At 39.9% G+C, this 22014-nt stretch overlaps 1 protein-coding gene across 8 annotated transcripts in view; it reads right to left on the bottom strand.

Annotated features, from left to right (window-relative positions):
• Positions 1-22014, bottom strand: part of PLEKHG1 (pleckstrin homology and RhoGEF domain containing G1) — a 127823-nt gene that overhangs the window by 47883 nt on the left and 57926 nt on the right. Inside the window, exon 1 of one of the 8 annotated variants that reach the window (XM_048297733.1) lies at positions 5478-5652. The exons of 6 other annotated variants lie outside the window; for them this stretch is intronic. The gene's annotated coding sequence lies outside the window, so the exon portion shown is untranslated. One more of the 8 variants, XM_048297734.1, reaches the window with a different exon arrangement.

The following is a 22014-nucleotide window of genomic DNA, read 5'->3' as shown; positions in this document are numbered from 1 at the left end:
CTAAGCACTGACCCTGGTCTGAGAGGTTTGGAAACCTCAAGAAACATACAGTGATACCGGAAGGTGTCTTTCATTTTGAATCCTGCAAAGACAACAGTCTCAAAAAAACTAAAAGCAGTTATCAATTACCAGCTCTGTGGCTTGTACAAAAATACTAAAAGCAGAATGATTTTCCAATGAAAAGAATGTAGTTTCTGAAGAAAGAGTCCCCACAGGAAAGAGTGCTGCCAAATAATTCAGTTTTCTACTGGGAAAATAAGTAATTCTAAAACTGTTCTGCTCCAGCCAGAATATTACCCCCTGCTGAACTGACCCAAAGCTGTTTTTCAGATCAGTGCAACAACAAAATAAGATGTCTGTCTTCCTGTTGGCATTTCAATGCTTTATTTTCCTTTCCAAAATGCCCTGCAGGACACTGTCCACGATGCAATGCAGATTTGTCTCTGGCCAAGTTGTGGGTGATGCAGCATGAGAATCTGCAAAAGCAGCTGCAGGTAAATTCAATACTTCAAAGCTTTGTTTCAGTAAGAAGTTTCCTCCCAAGAAAATCTTGCCACAAACTCACGGAATTTCATAATGTCTGTCCTGTGAAAAGGGGAAACTTGTGACAATTTAGGAAGAAAAGTGATACCAAAGCTACCCACAGAGCAGTTGCTTAGTCCTTATTTTAGTCCAGTGACAACTTTTCAAAAATTCATGCCAGTAATTACAGCTCTTGACAACAGTTTCAGTAAAGAAACCATAAAGCTGCAAATCAAACCCGCCCAACCTTTAAGGTGGCCCTTCTTGAACTGAGGCAGACTTGCTATGTAGTTACAAGCAGAAACCTCCTGGGGACACAGCTCCTGCAGCTCTCAGAGCAGGGGGAGAATTTCATTCAAAGCTGAAAGCAACTCTCCCATTTTTAAAAATAAATCCAAGGCAAACAGAAATAAAATCCCAGATAAGAATGTTTTGATTTATTTGGCCTACCTTGAATGCATAAGTTTCATTTGTATGTGAGTAATTACTAGTGTCATTTCAGTGATGATGGTATTAGCTTTCTGTTAAGAACAAGTATTGCCCTCAAGGTGATGCATAGAATTAACATTGAGAGTAATTTGCTCATTACACAGGTTAGAAATTGGCCATTAGATTAAAAACCTAATTTGGCACCTCTGTACCTCTGGTTTTACCTTGTAGTCTGAAAATCTATAGCCTTTCTTTGTGCCAGGTTCTTCTAGTTTTGAAGCACAGAAGCATGTTTTCTTACCCTTTCTGAATAAACCACATCAAGTACCAATTTCAAAATAAAATATAAAGTAATAAACCGGGAATAAAATAAAATAAAATAAAATTAAAACAGAAAAATGCAGTGAATTATTCTTGTTTCTATCTGGGCACAGAAAGTGATGTGTGCCTTCATATTACCTGTGATAAGAAAGTATACATTTTTGATAAGAAAGAACACATTTTTGTTATCAGCTTTGGACCATTTTTCACATTCAAGTTTGAAAGCACAACATTGCTGAATGAAAAATGCCCCCCTTGAAAAATGCACAGGATAAACAAGATAACAGGGTACACTTCCGCTAGCTTACTCCAAGGTATGTTACTAAAATTACGTGACAAAGAAACACCTGATTAGCTACATTTAGGAGGGAAATAAAGGATTCCCGCAAAATTCTGCTACCCCACACTCTTTTCTCCCTGTTTCACTGACTTGTGGTCTGCCTCTCAGATAATAACACAAAGGCATTAATATGTATTATTTGGTTCGCAAACATTTTCATTAATATAAAAAATAAAAACAAAACACAGATCATGTAAATGACATTGGAGTCAGAAAAAAATGTTAACAGTAGTTTTACATAAGACATACTTGTAGCCAGAAGCATTGGGAGATCTTAACATGTCTTAGAAAACCAAAGCAAACCCACTTATTTTTTTGTTTAATGACAGTGTCATTGCTCATTAAAAAAGCCAAGTGTTAGTTGTAAGAGTTAAAATGGGCTTGCTCTTTTGACACCTGTATTCCCAGTGACCTTGGCAAACTCCAGGCACCGGCAAGGCATGGCTAATTGCATGCAACATGGTTGACTCAAGTTCCTCCATTTTTTATACAAATTGCTATTCCTGTGTATTTCTATATAAATTACACCAAACTAAGTATTTGCTCCTTGGTCTGTTTTGTCCTCAAAGCCTCATCCTGACTATTAACCTCAAAAGTTACTTTTTACTTCATTTTTACTCCTTTCCCAGATGGATGTAAATTGTCATGTGGCTTCTCTGTGCAGTTTCTGTTACCATTTTGTCCATTATGTCTCCAACCACTAAAGTATGTTTCTCGGGTGCACTTTGATGGCACAGAAGCCCAGTGCTCCTGCAGAGCAGCAGGCAGGCACCTAGGCAGCTGGCACACCTGGAAGAAAGGCAGGGCACAGCGGACCGGGGATTTCAGCATGGCACAGAACCAGGAAGCAGCTCCATTTCCTCAGCTGGCAAATCCTGTACCAAACACCCTGCTCATGAAAATCAGGGGACATGCCCCGGCTCCACCCAGCTCTCAGTTCTTGCCTCAAGTACAGGTAACTGTGACAAACCTATAGCCCTTCCCAATAACACAGGATCTGTACATCTTCCAAGGCTTCACAAGTTTGTCTTCAGAAACTCATTTGAGCATTGTATTTGGCACTGGTGAGGCCACACCTCAAATCCTTTGCTCAGTTTTGGGCCCCTCACTGAAGGAAAGACATTGAGGTGCTGGAGTGTGTCAAGAGAAGGGCAACGGAACTGGTGAAGGGTCTGGAGCACGAGTCTTATGAGGAGCAGCTGAGGGAACTGAGGGTATTTAGGTTGGAGAAAAGAAGGCTCAGGGGAGACCTTATTGCTCTCTATAACTACCTGAAAGGAGGTTGTAGCCACGTGGGAGTTAGCCTCTTGTCCCAAATAACAAATGATAGGACAAGAGGAAACAGCCTCAAGTTGCACCAGGGGAGGTTTAAATTGGATATTAGGAAATATTTCTTTACCATAAGGGCTGTCAAGTGCTGGAACAGGCTACACAGGGAAATGGTAGAGTCACCATCCCTGAAGGTATTTAAAGGATGTGTAGATGTCACACTTGGTGACATGGTTTAGTGGTGGATTTGGCATAACCACTGGGTTAACAGTTGGACTTGATCATCTTGGAACACTTAAGTAGGAAAATAACCTCTACAATTACCCTTGCCTTTAAAATCAGGAACAGAGTTTTTAGTTGATTTCTGCAGTCGTAAGTGCATCAGGACAGGCAGCAGTTGAATGGAGTTCACTGCCACAGTCACATGCCCATCCTCTTGTCTCTTGTCAGGGTCTGTATTTGGCTTTTCAGAACTCTGAAGAGTGAGTAGTTTTGCTCTGCAGTCGTACCACAAAGTAACTTCACTCTTGCACCAGCTGCCTAAGGTCTGTACCAAATGCCTGGTGAAAAATTCACAACTGAATTAATGAGAGTGAGGAGAGAGTAAACAGCTTCCCTCAGGATTGCTCTCTATGAATCATAACTGACCCAGTGCCTTTGCAAACCCTGTAACCTCTTACAAATTTCTCTCTTTCATATGAACTTACTATAAAAAGCAAGTAATTTGTCCCATACCCTGTGGGACTGATTTACAAGCCCAGTCCACCCCATCCCCCAGTTTCAGCAGCAGCACCAGCGGGTAGAGGCATTCATCAAAACTCAGGCAGCAAACATGGTGTGAAATCGTAGGTACCCCCAGAGCCTGCAGAGGCACACGCTCTGAGCAAGTCTTGTATACCCTGACCCATGTCTGGCCTGGTTCACTGCTTTTTTTGTTAGGCTTTCTTTTGGTTACTGAACCTTTTCAAGGATGAACCAAAATAATATTGAGAACTTTTGTCAGTTGTGAATAACGGTATTTAACTCAGTCTGGGGAGGAAAAAAAAAAGAAATGTTCAATTTGCATACTTTAATTAAGGAATAACAGTAATTACTTGTTAGTTCAGCACTGAAAGGAGGATAATTACTACTTGTCCCTACTCACAAGGAAACACGCTCCCCAAACAAGGTCATTTCTTGTTTGTGCCTTCGCATTAATTCAGTTACTCTCCCCCTTCCCAGTCCCTGCAAAGCTCCCTGCTCCTGTGTCACACACACACACCGGCATGGCACAACCCCAGAGTGCTCCCCAGCAAGAACAATGACATCTCCCTACTCCACAGACATGCAAGGGCAAGAAATACTACTGTTTCATCCCAACAGGCAACTCTAATATTAGTTACAAGACTGAAGGCACATGCAAAACAACCATCTTGGCATGTCTCAGGTTTTCAGTGCACAGTCATAAACAAGTTCTCACCAAAAATGCATAATCTTCTTCTGTCACTTGCTTTTCTTTAACAAAAACCTCCTTCCTGTAATTATATTCATGGTAATGATAAATGATTTTCCATTATCTCTGCAGCTTTGGCTATCCTAGACCATTAGCATACAATGAGAGATAAAGTGCTTTGTCTTTAAATATGAAACTGACTTAAAGATCCCCAACTCCTATCTAAATATAGGTGTTTATTCCTCCAAGTTTTTTACTGCAAGTGAAATTTTATGACATACTGCATAACTAAAAACTCACAAGTCAATTTATATTCATGATTAGAATTGTTGTTGCCTTTCTCCTGGCAAGAAAAAGAGCACCTCAGGTGTTATCTGCAAAGTGAACATTACCAGAAATTACAGTCTTCACATCCTCTGGAGTTTAGCTACAAAAAAGTGATGAGACTACAAGAAATATCTTTCCTGTTTTTTTCCCTGAGATATCGTCATATTTAAAATAAAGCATTCATACTGTGGATACAATTAAGCAAGCTAGTTTAGAATGATTTCTACATTCAGTATCATATTCAACATGCAACACTGGAATTGAGAAACAAAAATGCTCTACAGCTTCCTGACTGAGAAAGATTAAAATCCATTCACTACCAATCCCAAATGATCTTAAATATACTCCCTATATCTTTTGCTCTGAATACTGTCCAAGTGAAGGTCAGCAGATTTTTAATCTCTAAATTTTTTATATGAACACATATCAGTTCTAAAACTAACACCCTCTGTGAACAAAATCACACTAGAGAGCTACAATATTTGCAGGATTAGATCTCTAGTTTCGACTGTTGCAAAGGATACTCTGCCAAGTATTTTAACTGAACTTTGAGGAACAGAAATCCCATTTATCAGAAATCTCACAACAAGGGAAAAGAGTCACCAACTACTGTGCTTGTATGAGTGCAATTACTGCCCCCCCCACCCCCACTCCCTGCAGTATTTAAAGCAGAATAGCCTCTGTCACAACCAAGCACGCTAATACCCGAGAACATTATTGCAAGGGAAAATCCTCTGCGACAGTATCTCACCACTGAGGAATGTCTCTGGCTCCTCGTACCCGGGCTGAACAAGTCCCCTCTATTTTCCAATCCTCTCCGAAGAGCCCACGACCTACCTGTGCGGCAGAGGAGAGGCGCGGGCTCTGACTTCAGCTGTTCCCGAATTAGCTCATTGGGCACTCAGGTAAAATGAGAAGCTCTTACTAGTCTGTACAGCTCCTTCGCCAGAAATATTGCATGAGTCAGCTTTTATCTATCAAACCCTAAACACAAAGGCTTTACAGAAACCTGATTCACAACTTTCTCATTGCCTTTTTCCCAGCGCACCGACAGTGTTCGGCATCACCACGAGCTTTAAAAGACATATGACATCATGCAATTCAGGGACAGGACAATGGGCATCACTGTGGGTAACTTTAAAATGCACACTTCACTGAGAAACACCCACTAACTTCCAGTTTTCCAGGCATAACACTGTGCAAACATCAAATAGAGCCCTCACTTCCACAGCATTTGTTATGCTTTGCTTCTAGATTTGCAGACAATATTGATAAGGATGTGAAGCAAATAAATCACTTGCTGGTACTGTGAAATTTCTGTGTTTATGTTAGAAACTTCCATGATCTTGCAATATAATAGGATGATCCCGGGAAATAGAGTCATTCTGGATCTTATTCTGCCCTAACATAAACAGGAACAGGCTTTTGCAGAGTGCTTTCAAAGCTTCAGTGGTTTGGGGTTCTTTTAAGGGCAAGAGAAATGAATTTGAGAAGAAAATGTGAAAACCAAACCATCAAGAGCTCTGTGTTAAATCACAATGAAGATAAGTAAAACGGGGGGTAAAAAAAAAGACGAAAAACAGAAAAGGAGGAAAAAGGATAGAGGCTGGTGCTAACCCATGAGAAAGCTGACATCTCCTTTGCCTGCAGAGGAGGTGTGGCATTTCCATCCTGGAGCTGGGAGGCAAAAGAAATCAGAAGAGTTCCCAGCTGCTGGCACCACTTTCCAGGTGTGCTCTCATAGCTGCATGCTCAAACCTAGCCCACAAAGAGGCATTCTATCTTTAAAATTATACTTGAAATTCACTAACTCTGTCCTTGTATGTGACATGGCCTCAGCTTCATTCAGAGTATTCCTAAAGAGCACAGTCCTTGAACAACGCCTTTCAGCAGGAAACTGGAGGTAGAAAAGGAAGCAAAGACAGCCTTGAGACCACTGGCAAAGCTGTGAAACACTTTGATCTAAACGTCACAGCTCTTGGGGTGAAAGTCCCTTTTACCCAGGCTAAAAGATCAGTTGTTTACCGCCTGCCACGCTGACACATCACAGATCGTTGAGATGTGCTCTCTTGTGTATTCCCTGGATTCTCCTGCAGCTTCCAAAGACTTTTTTAATACTTACATACTTACATTAAAAGATCTTTTTGCAAGATCTGTGCAAAATACTTTAGACAGAGCTACCACATATCTGTAAGTCCTGGACACACTCTAGAATAGAGTAGAGAAGCCAACACTGGCCCCAAATTTCTCAGTACATATGCAGTGCAGCACCCAGCTACTCAAATCACTTGAATATGGCATTTGCTATGCTCCACATGCACACATATTTCTGTCAGGAGCTAATTCACTCCTCTGGACTTCCGCTTCCTCACACCTTGTGCCCACCTTGCCTACAGAGCTTTTAGCACCTCCAAGTCAGATTTTAGCTAATTCCTGGACAGACCTGTAGAGGATCAACCAGACATAAGACAAAGCTTGGTCAATTCTGTGAAGTCCTAAGACATACAAGTAATATCAGCAGCTTCATCATTTAGTGATGACAAAGCTCCTGAACTCTGAAAATTCAGTGACAGAAAGTGTCCCACATCTGTTTCAGCAGGTTGGGTAAAAACAGGGGCTGCAGCACTGCAGTGTGAGCTTCTGCCACTGGTCTGAACTGGCACAGTGAGCTCTGATGAGCATTCCTGTGGGTGGAGGGAAGAGGGAAACAGAGCTGAGATCCTCTGCTTAGCTCTGTCTTGCTCTTTCCTCTCTGCACACCCACACCTGACCTTAGCTCTCCCTTCCATCCCCATGTATAAGTCAGCAGAAGTTTCCCCCACGCATAAGAATTTCCCCAAGAACAACCCCTCAACCTCCATCACTTTAAACATGCACAGCACTGAGAGCTGTCAGGGCAGAAGACTGGAAACCAAAAAGCCTCCTGTTTTACTAATGTGCATCACAAATGAAACAGTAAACAGTGTGCCAGAAAAATAATGGCTTGGCCCCACTTCTCATTTTCTGGTATTTTATGCATTTTGTTTATCTGCATTATATTTTAGGAGTTGCATAACTTTCTCTGCCCCATCTCCTGCTTCCTTCTAGTGAATGTACAGTGGCATAAGATCACCTTTTTAGTGTATCAGGATAAGATTTGAGAAGGGCGACCTGTTTTTATTTTGGAACAAGGCTTTGACTTTTCTAAACTTGAACAAAAAGTGAAGGTTATAGAGGTTAAGAATGATGTTGTTCTATAGTTTCCAGCTGGCTAAGGATTTACTGAAAAAGTAAGTTATTCTCGGCAAAATTGAAAAAAAATCACCCACAACTCAACCACAACGTACATTCAGGCTAAAGGACACACTGACATCTTCCCTGGAAGTGCAATGTATTAATAACTCTCTGCAATGCAGTAGCTATTTAATCTGCATACAATACTGCAGAGACACCTAACAAAAGGAACAAGGCATCGCATGCTGCTGGTGTACTGCAACACAAACAGAGCCCATGGGTCCAATCCTCCATTTATAGGCCTTTTAAAAGAATTGTTTTCCATCTCCTTGTGAATTTTGAAGGCTTTCTTCTCTCCTCTTTAAAAAGAATTTTAAAAAGGCACAGTTCAATTCTTTTCTAAATCAGAGCCAATGAAAATTCAGTGAAGACTTGCATATGAATGCATATGGAGGAGTAATACCCTAGATGACAAGCAATCAAAGCTTTTATATCCTTTTCTTCTCTGCCCATACTGGCATTTAGTGAAGAAGTGTAAAAAGCTAGTGTTCAACATGATGATGCTAGAATGTTTTAGTACTTTTACACTCAAACTTTAGTGCCAGAATGAAAATCCACATGTAATCTTCCTTCCACCCAGCAGCACACAGGATCAGGCCTTGCTGCTGGCACATTACTAGTGACTTTCTGTGCTACACGATGTCACTGTAACAGTGCCTGGTATGTCAGGCCTGGTTTCTACTTCCTCCTGGACTAATCTACTGCTCTGAGCAAATGTCCTGTCAGGCCAACATGTTTTCAATTTCATCTAAGCAACCTAAAGTTGCTGCTGAAGTTCGTAACTTTTCAAAGCCCACTCCAGCATGAGCTCGTGGGAGGTCTTGGCTAGGCAGCCAATATAGCACACAACATTTGTTGCTTTACCAAGAACATTAAGACTAAAAAATGTTGATTGTCTCCCACTGTAAAGTAGGCAAAATAAACTTGAGAGTGAGACAGTTTCAGAAGAAGGAAACGTAGCATCTGTAAATCATTCTTGCTAGTTCCAATGAAAAACTTAATTGTGTGACCATAAAGAAGACATCCTTTTACAACTCATCTCTTTCAATTTCACAAGAACTTGTAACTACAATATCTAGCACAAACAGATTAGTTCTTTTAAACTCATTTTAAGAGTCTGCTGTTTGCTTCCGCCACTGAATTTTCTGTTGACTTACAAATCTTTCCAGTGAAAATCCTGCATGAAACAAAACACATTTTGTAAAAGCCGGTTCTCTGAAATAGCTGATGCTGTTAGATGCCAAATAGAAGTGAGTTTCAGAAGCTTAAAATAATTGACATTTTTCTTGAAATACAGCTACATGATGTCTGCCATTTGGTTTTGAACTAAAGACACTTACTGGAACCTCCTCTGCCCCTCAAGAAGTTTAACAACCAGAATTTTGAAACAGAAAGAACTGAAATAGTAACAGCAGGATCCTCCTAACAGATGTTTACGTTTACAATAAAATGAAAACTTTCTTCTGTGTTTCCTCTCTTGAATAAAAATTTAAGTTGCAGAAAGCAGTATTCATGTTTACATCATGGGCAGAAGAATCCTTAAATTCTACACAGGTTGGAACTAAGACATGTTGGTGGTCTGGCTGCACCACAGACCGGCTCTGGCATTTCAAGTCAGTTGTTTTCTTATGCTCACCCTCCTAAAAGGGAACATTAGGTCTTATTTTTAAGGTGGCATTACAATAGTAAGCTAACAACTCTTTCAAAATCCCAGTTCAACAGGAACATATGCAATGGCAGTTAAAGGACTCCAGACTTAATAAATGACCAATGGATTTTTACAAAACACAATAATCAGTATTTTGACATCTCACAAACCTTTAAATGAAAATAAATTAAAAAAAAAAAACCAAGCTGACGTTCAAGTTTAAAGGAGTTTAACATAAACAATGTCTTCTCGCTGTATTGCTTCTACAGCTAAGTATGGAATTTTACATAAGTAAAGTCACAAAGACTAAGACTGCCAAATGGCAGTGAAATAACTGGCCACAGCGGAAAAATCAAAGGTGTCTTGTTGCTGCCACAAACAACAGATCCTTAAAAATGCACTCACCCCAAATCTTCATTTTTTATTTTCTACTGATGACCCTATCACATCAGGACTATTGTTTACCTTGATTTGGTCTTTCCAAATCGCCCCTTGGAGCCCCATGCTCCCATGGGGGGGGGGGAACTTCTGTACTTTTAAAGTATGGGCATCATGTTTTATGCCTTTCCTCTCAATGTCCTTAGCCTGTTGCAGTACAGAGAAAATACAGTGCCACATCAAAATGAAACTTCCCTTCCCTGCCTTGTCAGCTTTTCAGGCATGCCTGTGAAAGCCACTCCAATAGATCCATGTTTGTGATGAAGAAGTGTCTTCACAACGCTTTCAGAGTTGCTTTAAGGCTCTTCTGCAGCGTCTACAATACTTCCTTCTACTTCTTTCCTGTTATTTCATGAAGACAAACCATTGAGAGCAAAATTCCTATCCCAACAAGCAATACTTTCCTCAGAGTTTTTGTATGCATGAAGCAAAGCATGAATTGAGATTGTTATCTCTGCAATGTCAGTGTACAGAGCAGTGCAGCCTCTGCACCCATATGCAGATGGTGTTAATGCCTGCAACACTTATTGACATATCAGAATTCAAGATTAACAGTGACAACAATCACACTTCAGAAGCCATAGGGCAAGAAGCAAACAGATTAGAGGCCTAGACTTGGTTACAGAGAACATTTGGTGCATAATTCACAGTGGCTGACGTCCTGAGTCATAAGCCTTTCCCTGTACTTTCTTATCAGAGCAATAAAAAGCTTAATTTGAACCAGACAGTCATTTTATTAAAGCTACATATATTGCAGAGTCCCTGTGCCTTCTTTAACAACAGCTTCAGAAAAATAATCCTATAGACTTTAAAGTATTAAAATTCTCTAACATTCCTATTCAGAGGTATATTAACTGAATTTTAAGCACATCTAACACCATACAAAGAAAGTTAGTAAAAAAAAGGATCTTCAGATTTCTTCTGACCATTGATTTATTATGCAATTTTTTGTCAGTATGGAGGAAAAACCACCCTGACAAATGCAAACAAGAGAGGGGCACAAAACTTCTTAAAAATACACCATCTTGTGGTTCACAGCAAGGTAGCTGAAATTTAAAACATTCATGAAAAGATATCAGATAACAACTGTCTGCTACCATCCTTCCGCTTTTCTGACTTTTATAGTCAGTACCATTTTACTTCTCTTTTGCAGCCTTCAAGCACTTCTATACTGGCCAGTTTTCAGAGTTCTTGTTAACTACAATAAACATCTAAACCCGTTGATATTCAGTAAACAACTTAGATCAATCTTCCCAGTGTTTAGATCAGAGACAGGGAAAACAGACTCCTATTTAAATCCAGTTAGCACAGCTAAAGCAGTTATTTTTCTCAGATTTTTCCTTTGCACTTTATCTTCCTTCCAGATAAGGACATTCAATCCCACCATTTTCCTTGTTTGGGTTTTCCACTTGCTTGTTTTATATGAGGAAGAAATAGCAAATCCGTCCTTTAAAAAATATTAGAGCTAAAATCCAAATCAAATTCTCAAACCCAAAACACACAGCCTGGACTTGGAGAAACTTGTCCACAAAGGCCAATTTTGTGATCTAAAACAAGTGAGGGTGGGGGCTGAGGAGGGGAGGATGTATCCACTCTGTGGTGGAACTTCAGGGTTTTTCCAACAAGCCATACTAAAATACAATTCCTTTTGTTGTTCCTGTTTACAGAGAGAACATCAAAGCTTTCTCAACTCCGTACCTTATACACATGGGAACTTACAAGGTAATTCACTTAAGAGCCATTCTCATGACTTATCTAGAGTCTCATTTTATTTAAAAAACACCCAAACCCCCACACAGTTAAACATTTATTTTCTTCCAAAACCTGTGATCAAATTTAGACCATTAAGCTGTAAATCCTCAGTGAAATAACTTCTGCTATGCCCATGCTTTTCTTAAATTCAAATGTCGCCTTCTAACTTCCCTCAGGGAAAGCTTTCACTTAACATTTAACCATGAAACCCATCTCGAGGGAAAAAATCCTTCCCCTGTCTCTCGTCCTCTCCCACAGGCACACTGCTGAGCGGTAGATCCCTGCGGGGGACTCGCCACAGACAAGCACGGAGCTGGTAGAGCAGAGGAGCCGTGAGGAATGGTCAACTGCCCCCAGGCTTCTCTCAGCCCTCTGACAAGGAGGCTACAAGCTGAAAATCAGATTCCCTCGGTCTGCCCTGACATCCCAAGCGCTCCGAGACTTTTCACAGCCGAACAATGGTGCGCATTCACTATTGAGCTCCGAGGCGCAGAGACACACCGAGAGGCCACTGCATTGGTATTATTCCACGGCGTTCAGCCTGTTACCACAGCTATTAGCTGGCGTGCTCACTTTTCAAATCCTCATCTCTTTGGAAACCCTGACTACCATTATTTTATTACAAAGAGGCACAGGTTAAAAGAAGTTGAACTGGGCAATTCCCTACTCTTCCCCCTTTGGCGTTACCTATAATGTATGACTCACGTAGGCAGAATTTCATTAAGAAGCATTCACTTTTGCACTTTTGTAGAAAATCTGTCACTATTGAAGTGTTCCCTTAACAAAGATTTTGACAAAAGATTTGTGAAGGTTTTGTAATTAAATCAGTAAGAGAATACAAACAGATGACCAGCCATAATAATTTAGTAAGATGATGAAACTTTTTGCAAGCTGATTCAGTTCAAGCAACTTTATTCAGCAAAAGAGAAGGATGGTGGGTTTACTTCATTTTTTTCTTCTTTTGCATTAATTTCTATATACAGCCATGGATGAAATCAGCTTTACTTATTTCTGTACCCAAAGCCATTTATCTCTCAATACCACAGGCCATAAGAATGGCTATATTTGCCAGGCCAAGCAGCATGACAGTAAAAGAAGTCCCTTTTGCAATTGATCAACATCACTTAACAGAGCACCAAAAGATACTAGAATTTCCACTCCAATGATTTTTCAGTTAATACATGTTCTTTACAATTTAAAACTAATGGTCTTGAAACACTTCAAATCTTTAAACTATGCACAGGCTCTGCCAATTAGAAATCCATTGCAAAATATTTTGAAGGTTAGAAAAACAATCTGGGAGAAACATTCCCCTCCTGATGACAGCAAAGTTCTTTGAAAATAATGACAAAGGCATCTTGCACTGAAGGCCTGAATGCTTCATAACAAGAATAGTCAAACTGGCTGTGGTCATATTGCTGCCTTTTGAATGGCAATTGTTACAGCGAATCTCGACTCAGAAAAAAGCAACATCAAAAACTGAAGAGTGCCACAGCTAAACTGTGACATGAATGTGTACACTGATGGAGAGAAGCTGCCAGTAGATCACCATGGGTAAGAGAGATTCAACGGCAAAATTACCAGAGGCTGGTAAAAAGCATGTCCCAACAAGCACAGCACAGATTCACTGCCATTATCAAGAAGAGGCTTCAATATCCATAATGTCCTTTGTCCGTTAAGGTGTAATAATACAAAGTCATTTTTAGGATTCAATGAACAGCATTGACACAAACTGTTTCTCCAAGTATCTGCCAGAAGATTGTACAAAATCTAAGCCAGTTTGATCACTACATTTAACATACATTGATATATGTGATACATGTGATTTATTTAGAACTCATTCATGCCCAGGGAAAAAAGGATTTTCTGTTACAAGAATATGCAAGAAAAAATCCTGATACAGCTGATAATTTATTGATAATACTTTTGCATCTGCCAATAACTCTACAATGGAAGGATACTGCACGGGGAGAAATGTGAGAGGCTGAAAGCCTAGGAAAGCAAGAACGGAATGCCTAGCCACCCAATACTCTTAACCAGTCACCATTGCCAATTTGTAAGGTTCTGAGTTGTGGTATTCCATTTTATCGATTTTCTTAGCAGTCACACTAATATTGACATACAGGGATGGGAGCAAAATAAGTATCATAGGGATTTGCCAGGTTTGTTAGTGGAGAGACCATGAAGGTTTTTCATTATCAAGTTCTATTTACTATGAAAAGGACAGTTCAAACTCCGAGCCTCACTATGCCAGCACTGTCTCTCACATCCAGAGGTGGCAAGAAGCATATTTAAGATAAAAGACCTGATAATCACCATTAGCAAACAGGAAAAAATTATGCAGTATGCAGTGAGTGTGTTATACTGGAGCCCACCATTTTTCCCCTGTATTGACATTCCTTTCTCTTATGTTTGCTTTTCTCTTTTCAGACTAACACAGTTGGTTTAGGAACATATTGCTGATACCGGTGGTTCTGCTTTGAGCCTGTAATATTACTCCGCACATAGCGATGTAGCTAGGAATCTTCCTTAGCGCTCCCACTTGCCCCTTTCATTTATCCCCTTTGTTACAGAGATGAATGGGTGTGGGCAGTGACAGCTTATACTTTGTACAAATAAAGGTAATTCCCTATGCAACTCCACATTCTCATCTGAAACAGATTCATTTTAAGGAGAAAAAAAAAACGGAAAGAAAAGGAAAAAACCTTCAGACTTGTCAAAGTAGTACAAGAAGGGATGTGCATGCAGCATGTCAAGGTTTTCAGATTTCCGAAGTGCTTAGCCATGTGAGTTTTAAGGAAACATTTATTGTATTTAAATCAGAAGCTAAAATAGCCACCCTACTAAAATGGGGGGAAAAAAAAAAAAACATACTTTTCATTAGTAATTACTTATCAGTAGCCCATGAGAATAATGTTTTACGCACTTAAAAGACAAGCTGTTTTTGTCTGCATAACCCAGAGGTGATGCTGCAGTGTCTGCCATCAGCCCTGAGCTAGGGCACAGCTGGCTCTCTGCTACAGATGCCCAGTCCCACTGGCAACAGAAACCTCAGCTGGTGCATCTGTAGGGTCCAGAACAGGATTATGCCCATTCTGATATTTTGCTGCTGTAGATAGACCTTAACTGTACCTAAGTATAGTGCAGAAGCCATCTCACACGTGCTTATAGCACATGTAATTACTGTGGTGTCCTTTGACACTGCAACACATTCAGATATATTTTTTTATGACATAAGGAGAGGAAAAAACCTTTCAACTTCATATTATATATATATATAAGGCATAATAATAATCTGTTGCCAGATGATACAACTTATTCTGAGAAAGAAGGACAAAGCTTGATCTGTTGCCACTATTACCATCCTTCACTCTTACTGGAAAAATACAGGCAAGGTTAAGTAGTTTTGATATAATGGTTATGTGTTGTAACCACTGGACTCTGCCTAGCAGGCTGCAGCTCCCTGTGAGCACAGCGGGGTTTCCTAGGGCCGTGCGATTCGTCACATCCCGGAGTCCAGTTTGGACAGCCCTGCGATCTGGCTCTGGCAGCCAGCAGTGTTACAACTCAGTGGTGATGAAAGAGGTAGAGAAGAGTCTCCCATGAGGGTTTAAGATGGCTTTAATCACATCCTGTCCCAGCCCCCTTGGAGGCAGAGAGAGAGACCTCTTGGTCTGGGTACGAGGTGGTTTTGTCAGGGGCCCAGGGGCGGTCCCTGGGCGGGGTTGGGGTACAGGAGCCAATAGGGAGAAACCGAGGGAGTAGCCAAGGCTAGGGCAGGGAACAGGGGGAACATGGCATCACAGAGTCAGGGGGTTGACAGGCTACCACAGTTATGATTTCCACGTGTGATAAAAGTAGGAGAGTGAAGGTTTCATAGATTTAATACCCTGAGACAGAAGACAGATAGATCTACTTCTTTCTTCAGCAGCCACATGCACCAGTGACTTGGGACACTCCTGAGCCTGGGGTCAGCCATCAGAAAACACTCAGCATGCAGGTCCTGGAAACCGATTCCTCTCCAAATACTTCAAACTCCTGCATTTCCCTGCTTGTTACAATGGCAAGGGCATCTTAGCAACTTCACACAGGGCTCAGTGGTCTTGACTTTTCAGACCTGTCTCACCACATGAACAGAAAAAAAATACAGATGCAACTTTGCTGAGCCTGCTTTTACAGTGGAGAAATAGGTCTAACCTATTTGCAAGTCAATTTTACAATCATATTGTCTAAGAGATGCAAATAAAACTTTTAAAAATCCAGCTTTTATTACACCGCATGAAAATTCAACACAATCATGTGAAGGAAGAAGAGGGTCTCTTCTTTTTTTTTAGTGTGCAAAAATCTTGTGTAAGCTGACTCCCCTCTTGTTGCATTAGGCTCAGTTTACACTCTGATCATAACAAGAGATGTTTCCCTCTGTAGTTGTTACTCTATACTTCAATCCCCCATCACAAACAGCCGGGCTTGTAAAACAGACATGTCAAAAGGTTAAGAAATGAACAAATAGATTTTCTCCAGCTGTAGGAAAGTAGCTGACAAATTCAACGTTCTGGATCACAAGAGAAAAGTATTACTACACCAAATGCCTGGTATTGATTTAAAATGGAAATAAAGGAGTGGATTAAATTAATCTAGCAGAAAAAGTAAGCAACTGTGTGAATAAATACTTTCAGTTTGGGAAAACTAGATGATCTCTATGTAGGAAGAAAAGCATCATAAGAGATTCATGATCTGGTGTGTACATTATTAATCCGAACCAAAATCCATTATAAAAAATACCCACTTTAAATGAGAATTATTGAAATATTAACAAGAGTATATTAGTAATAATCATGTATCAGCATAAAGGTTGCTCAGCAAGGACTACAAGCATTTTGTAAATCTCATATACTCATCTACTACAGACGTTGTATCAAATTTGTAATGCTCCTAAATATTTGCTTTTCAACATTTGGCTTTTATGAAGGATGCAAAATGATGTGTACTTTCTCCTCTGCTTATAGCCTTTAAACCCAAACAAGACTTAAACAGAAAGTTACTTTCTTTTGCAGGGTGGGGAAAGGGATTTCCTAAAGCCTTTCTTTTCTCCTCTTTCCTCCCCACCCTCCAGTAAATGAAATTAAAGGTCAGCAAGTATTCAGTGCAGTGGAAAGCCCCAGGTTACAAAAATAAATTAATTACAAAAACCTATCCAAGATTACAGTAACTGGACATGTATTCTCTAGGCTATTCCCAAAACCCAGACACCGTTGTGGAAATGCACTAAGTACCCTGACATTGCTAGCAAACATGATTAAGGTATATTTATAGGCCTTGCAAAAAAATCCACACCATACACAGGAAAAACATACCTCCCCAAATTTTTGCTCTTGTCATTCAAGACATTCATCCCCGAAGGAAACAATAATATAATGCTATTTCCATCTGCTGTTTTTCTGTCTGTACTCTAAAGGCACAGGAAAAATGTATCTTCAAAAAATATTTTCTTAATAAATAGTCTTTAAATATTTTCTTACTCCTTTTGACAGGCTGTAATAAAACAGTTATCTGGTTTATATGCTAATTAAAATCCTTGCAAGAGGATTAAATGCTAACACAAGGATATAATAGTAAGAAAAATACATTTATGATCTTAATTTTCAGACAAGTTCAGTCTCAGAGCACTCTGAGGGAGTCGCTTTAAGCCCACTGGTGGGCTTGTCTCCCTCCTCTCACTCTGGATCCCATACCCTCAAGCCCACTAAGAGCTCACTCCACCAGCAGTGGTCCTGTGGGCACCCAGCTCCCTTTCCACCTGGCTCAGGCTTCTGCTCAAGCTGGGCAGCTGCACGACTGTTCCTGCCATAGGGACGGGCTGGCCAGTGTACATGGCCCAAGGGCTACAGGGGGAGGAGGGTCATCCCCTCTGTCACTGCTCCAGTGTTTGGAAACCTCTGGGAGAACAAAGGTACCTGCACTCTGGAGCTGCACAAATAACATCAGGCTGAGCTGTCCCAAAGACTGGACAGATGGTTCTTGCAGCTTCAACTAGAAGACATGCCCATGCCCTTACCTATCGAAGGACTCTGGGGAGGTGTTGTGGGTTATTAAAAAGCATAAGAACCTTATGACAGGCAGACTGACAGGCCATATCCTCTTTATATCCTCATTTAAATATAGACTTCAGTATGAGGCATGCAGTCTCATTGATTAAACTGGAATTAAGAAATCTAACAACACGTGTGTGTGTGTGTGAGAGAGAGAGAGAGAGAGAAGAAATGCACACACGGCACATTAGTTTCTGGAACGACGTCAGCTGATTCAAACAAAACTGAGTTGCAGTCAGCCTCAGTGACTTCAGGTGTACATTTTGGGATTTCCTATCTCATTTCGGCTAATTCCTTTGGGCAGTGTTAAATGTATCCTTTTCCTTTCTTCCCACACTCTCCCACAAGTACAACTTCACTTCAATCCATCCTCTGTAGAGCACTTTCAGGGAGGCCAAGACATACAAGTGACTTATTTTGAACCATAGAAAAGAAAGTGTTGAACTTGGTTTTCCCTGAAAGTCAGCAAGCTAAAGGGAAAAATGCTTCTGGAAAGGATTTAGTAAAATTAAGCAATAACCTTTTTTCTATAGCTATAACTTTTAAGAGAGCAAATCTTCCAATCACAAAAGGGAACTAGAATGATATGTCTTAGACCATTATCTGCTTGACCTTTAACTAACAACAACAGCTACTTGTGCTTTCACATGTGTCTGTGCATCACATTTCTGCAAATCAATCTCTAGAGATAAAACAACATTAGCAGTGACTGGAATAGGATATCATGCTGACACCCAAAATAAAAAAGACTTTGCACTTCAATGGTTTATGTATAAACACATCATGAAGCATCTCTAAAACACTCTGCAGCTTTTCTCTGTATCTTCTGCTTCTTTCCCCCCACCTCAAAGAGAAATGGCAAATGAAATATCCAGAAATAACATATTTAGTGTTGAACACAGCCTTTCATTCTTACACAGCTATGTCAACCCATATAAAATGCAATTACCAAGAGGATCAAATCAGCCCCACACATAATGACATTTCTCATTAACCTCATAAAGAAGTGAATTGAAGACAATAAAGCAGTGAATTAAAGACATTCAGGTACTTGACTGAGATGACAGAATACATGCATACAGAGATGGACAAGCTTCAATGGTCACAGTGACTGGTCATCCCAGTGATGCTCGACTCAATGACCAATTCAGGAAAGACTTTCCTCTGAAAATTTTGTCATGAAAATACAAAGTGTCACTATTTGCCACTTTCTTGCTACTTTATTCTTGGAAATTAAGTTACTTTAGAAATGAACTGAAACACCACAACAAATCTTCTATTTTAAATGAGTCAATACTCAGTGCTTACTGCATGACATTATACAGCTGGTACAGGAAAAAAAAAGATTAACAAAAAAAGCCATACATAGTTTTACAGACCAGCATTATCAGAATTTTTTGAAAAGATTCTGGTTTTAAGATCTTATAAGAACTCTAAATATTGGTGAAAACTTTTAGAGGACGCAGGCAAAAGAGGGAAAGATGGAAAAGGTGAAAAAAATAGGAAAAGCTTACCCCAAAAAACTCTTCCTACAGCAAATGCAGATTTATTTTCTCTGGAAGCATAATTCTATATACACCATACTGCTCAATTTAGCCAACAAATAGCAGATAATGAGGTATTGTGGTTCTCAAATATCCTAGAAATGTTATTGTCCAGAAACATATTTGCCGAGTGAGCCCCCCACCCCACCCTGCCATGATTACTTGTGCACTTGTGAAGCTGTGTAACTGGTTACTCTCCTGGAGACCTTCAGCACAGGATTAACGAGTGGCTAAGAGCCATCCTTTCATTCCAATTTTAAAACCGCAGTTTTGATACCGAGCTGGACACCTGCCACCACTGCAGGCCTCAAAGAGGAATAAGGTTATTAAAAAAAAAAAAAAAAAAAAAAGAGTCTTTTGGTCTTACAGGAAAGCTCTTTTTCCCTGTCTGCTGCTCTGCAGCATCTTCAGCCTCCTTGGGGAGTGCGTTTATTCCACTGCCAGTTTTACATTCCAATTCCAGAGAGCTGCAGGCACGGCAAGCAGTATCTTTCAGTTATTTAAGTTTGGGAGTCTTCCAGGATTGCTTTCCATAAGCTGTCTGGGAAATGCTGCTTGATAAATTCGCACTATGTTTAGGACTCAAACTCCTTGCACAGTCTGCAGAAAAGACTGACGAAAAAGGCCTTCTTAAAACAGTAACATCCCCACCACACACACATACCACATCACCAACCTAGACCTACCTAATCTGTCAAGAGAAACGGGAATAAAAATCCTATTCTCTGCCAAAAGAAAATAAATTAGTTGTATACTAAATTAATTATAATAACTTAAGAACAAACCCAAAACCTTCTCAAACTTCTGAAATGCACATATTTACATATACAACATCTCTTTATTCTCTCTTCTAGACACATGGTTAAATTACTGAAGCTACCAAGTAGCACCAAAGCCACAATGGACATCTCTTTACTGAAAACATAGTAAAATCTATCAGCCTAACTTCTTTTTCATGGTGTGCATGAATACTAAATTTTTCTTCTCTTCAAACACAGTTATGGGGAGATAGAGAGTTGTTGTCAATTTTGTTTGGTTTCGGGGGTTTAATTATTAATTTTTTTAAATACTATTTTTTCCTAATCCAAAACTGAAAGCTTGCAAATCTTTAGAAAGAGCGGAAACAACAGGAAAAGAGAAAAAACACTACTGCAGTGCAAGAAAGAGCATTTACCTTTTTCCAAGACTATTTTGAACAGAACACTTAAATGTGAGCCTAAATCTTGAGCCAAGAGTTAATACTGTAACAAGAGTGAGATCTAAATTAACTGAGGAGGTCCCGATGGTATATGGCACCACTTGCTAGCAAAGCCACACCCACACTAATTGCATGAGGTCAGTTTCACACATATATAATGTTAGTAGATAAGCAAAGAGTAGAGCACCGTGCATAATAAGGAACCAGCACCGACATTTAAACAGTCAACTCCAGCCCTTAAAGAGTACAAGAGTTTAGGTCCTAGAAGAATCAATTAGCTGTTCAAAGGGCAGGGCACACCAGATGTGCAATTACCGCATATTCTAAAACACCTATTATTGCTCACTATCACTGGCTGTGTTCACTATGGCTTATATTATCAGTAGTACAATGCATACCTCAGTAAAGTGCTCATAAAGAGTCAAAATATTACTTGAAAGTATCCTAGCATTAAGGGATAAGTTCTAGCTGTATTGGAGGGCAATGCATACACTGAAAGAGTGCTAAACTGAGTAACAACTACAACTGAATGCTCCATCAGTGTTTGTCAAACAGCTTGTGCATGCCAAGCAGTAAATTTAAAAGAAAGTTCACTGTATTTTCCAGAAGCTAACTTCAGCAGTTATCAATATCAGCAGGTACATGCTTCCAGCATTTATTAAAATACACCCCACAAACCTAAGTAAAATACTTCATGGGTGGGGGCCAGCACCCTGTTCATTTAAGCTTCAGGGAAACTACCTGTCCCTTCTTTCATGTGTTCAGACCAAATTTTGCAACAAGGAAGCTGCAAATGGAAAAAGACTAACTAATGAAGGTTTTTCATTAATTCTTTTTAAACTTCAGCTGTGTGAACTAAAGATAAAGTATGTTTACTCCCTAGAAATCATATTAAAGTATGAAGTGAGTCAGGGCCCCTAGAGATAAGAAAATAATGTCTTTAGATAGGCTTTACAAAGCTCAATTTTAAATTGAAAAGACTGACAAATCCTGAGATTTAATTAATACTGACAGGTCTGGACCGCTGGGAACATTTCCATAATTTCAATCATCAAAGTAATTACTGAAGGTTTTAGGGCTGGATGGGGGAGAAAGAAGATGGGATAGCAAAGAGGAAGGAGCAAAGGAAGCAGCTTGTTTCTCACCACCAGCATAGCAATTTTTAACTTTGCAGTTCTGCACCTAACTTTGATCAAAAAAGAAAAACTCAACCCAATGATAACACTTGAACACTGAACAAACAAACAGAAAACTAATTTAATCATCTTCCACCTTCCTCCCTCAGGCAGCACTAAGCAAATGAGCTACATCTTCCTGAACAAAAATTCACAAGTAAATACAGTGTTTGTCTTTTCAGGTCTTTTCTGTATGACCAGGAACAGATTTGTTCCTTTCATTACTGTAATCAGCATTCAAGGATTTGGAGATTTGT

The sequence above is a fragment of the Corvus hawaiiensis genome, chromosome 3 (assembly GCF_020740725.1).
Source record: "Corvus hawaiiensis isolate bCorHaw1 chromosome 3, bCorHaw1.pri.cur, whole genome shotgun sequence".
Lineage (NCBI taxonomy): Eukaryota > Metazoa > Chordata > Aves > Passeriformes > Corvidae > Corvus > Corvus hawaiiensis.
The sequence above is the reverse complement of the archived record's forward strand: the minus strand, read 5'-3'. Positions and strand labels throughout refer to the sequence as shown.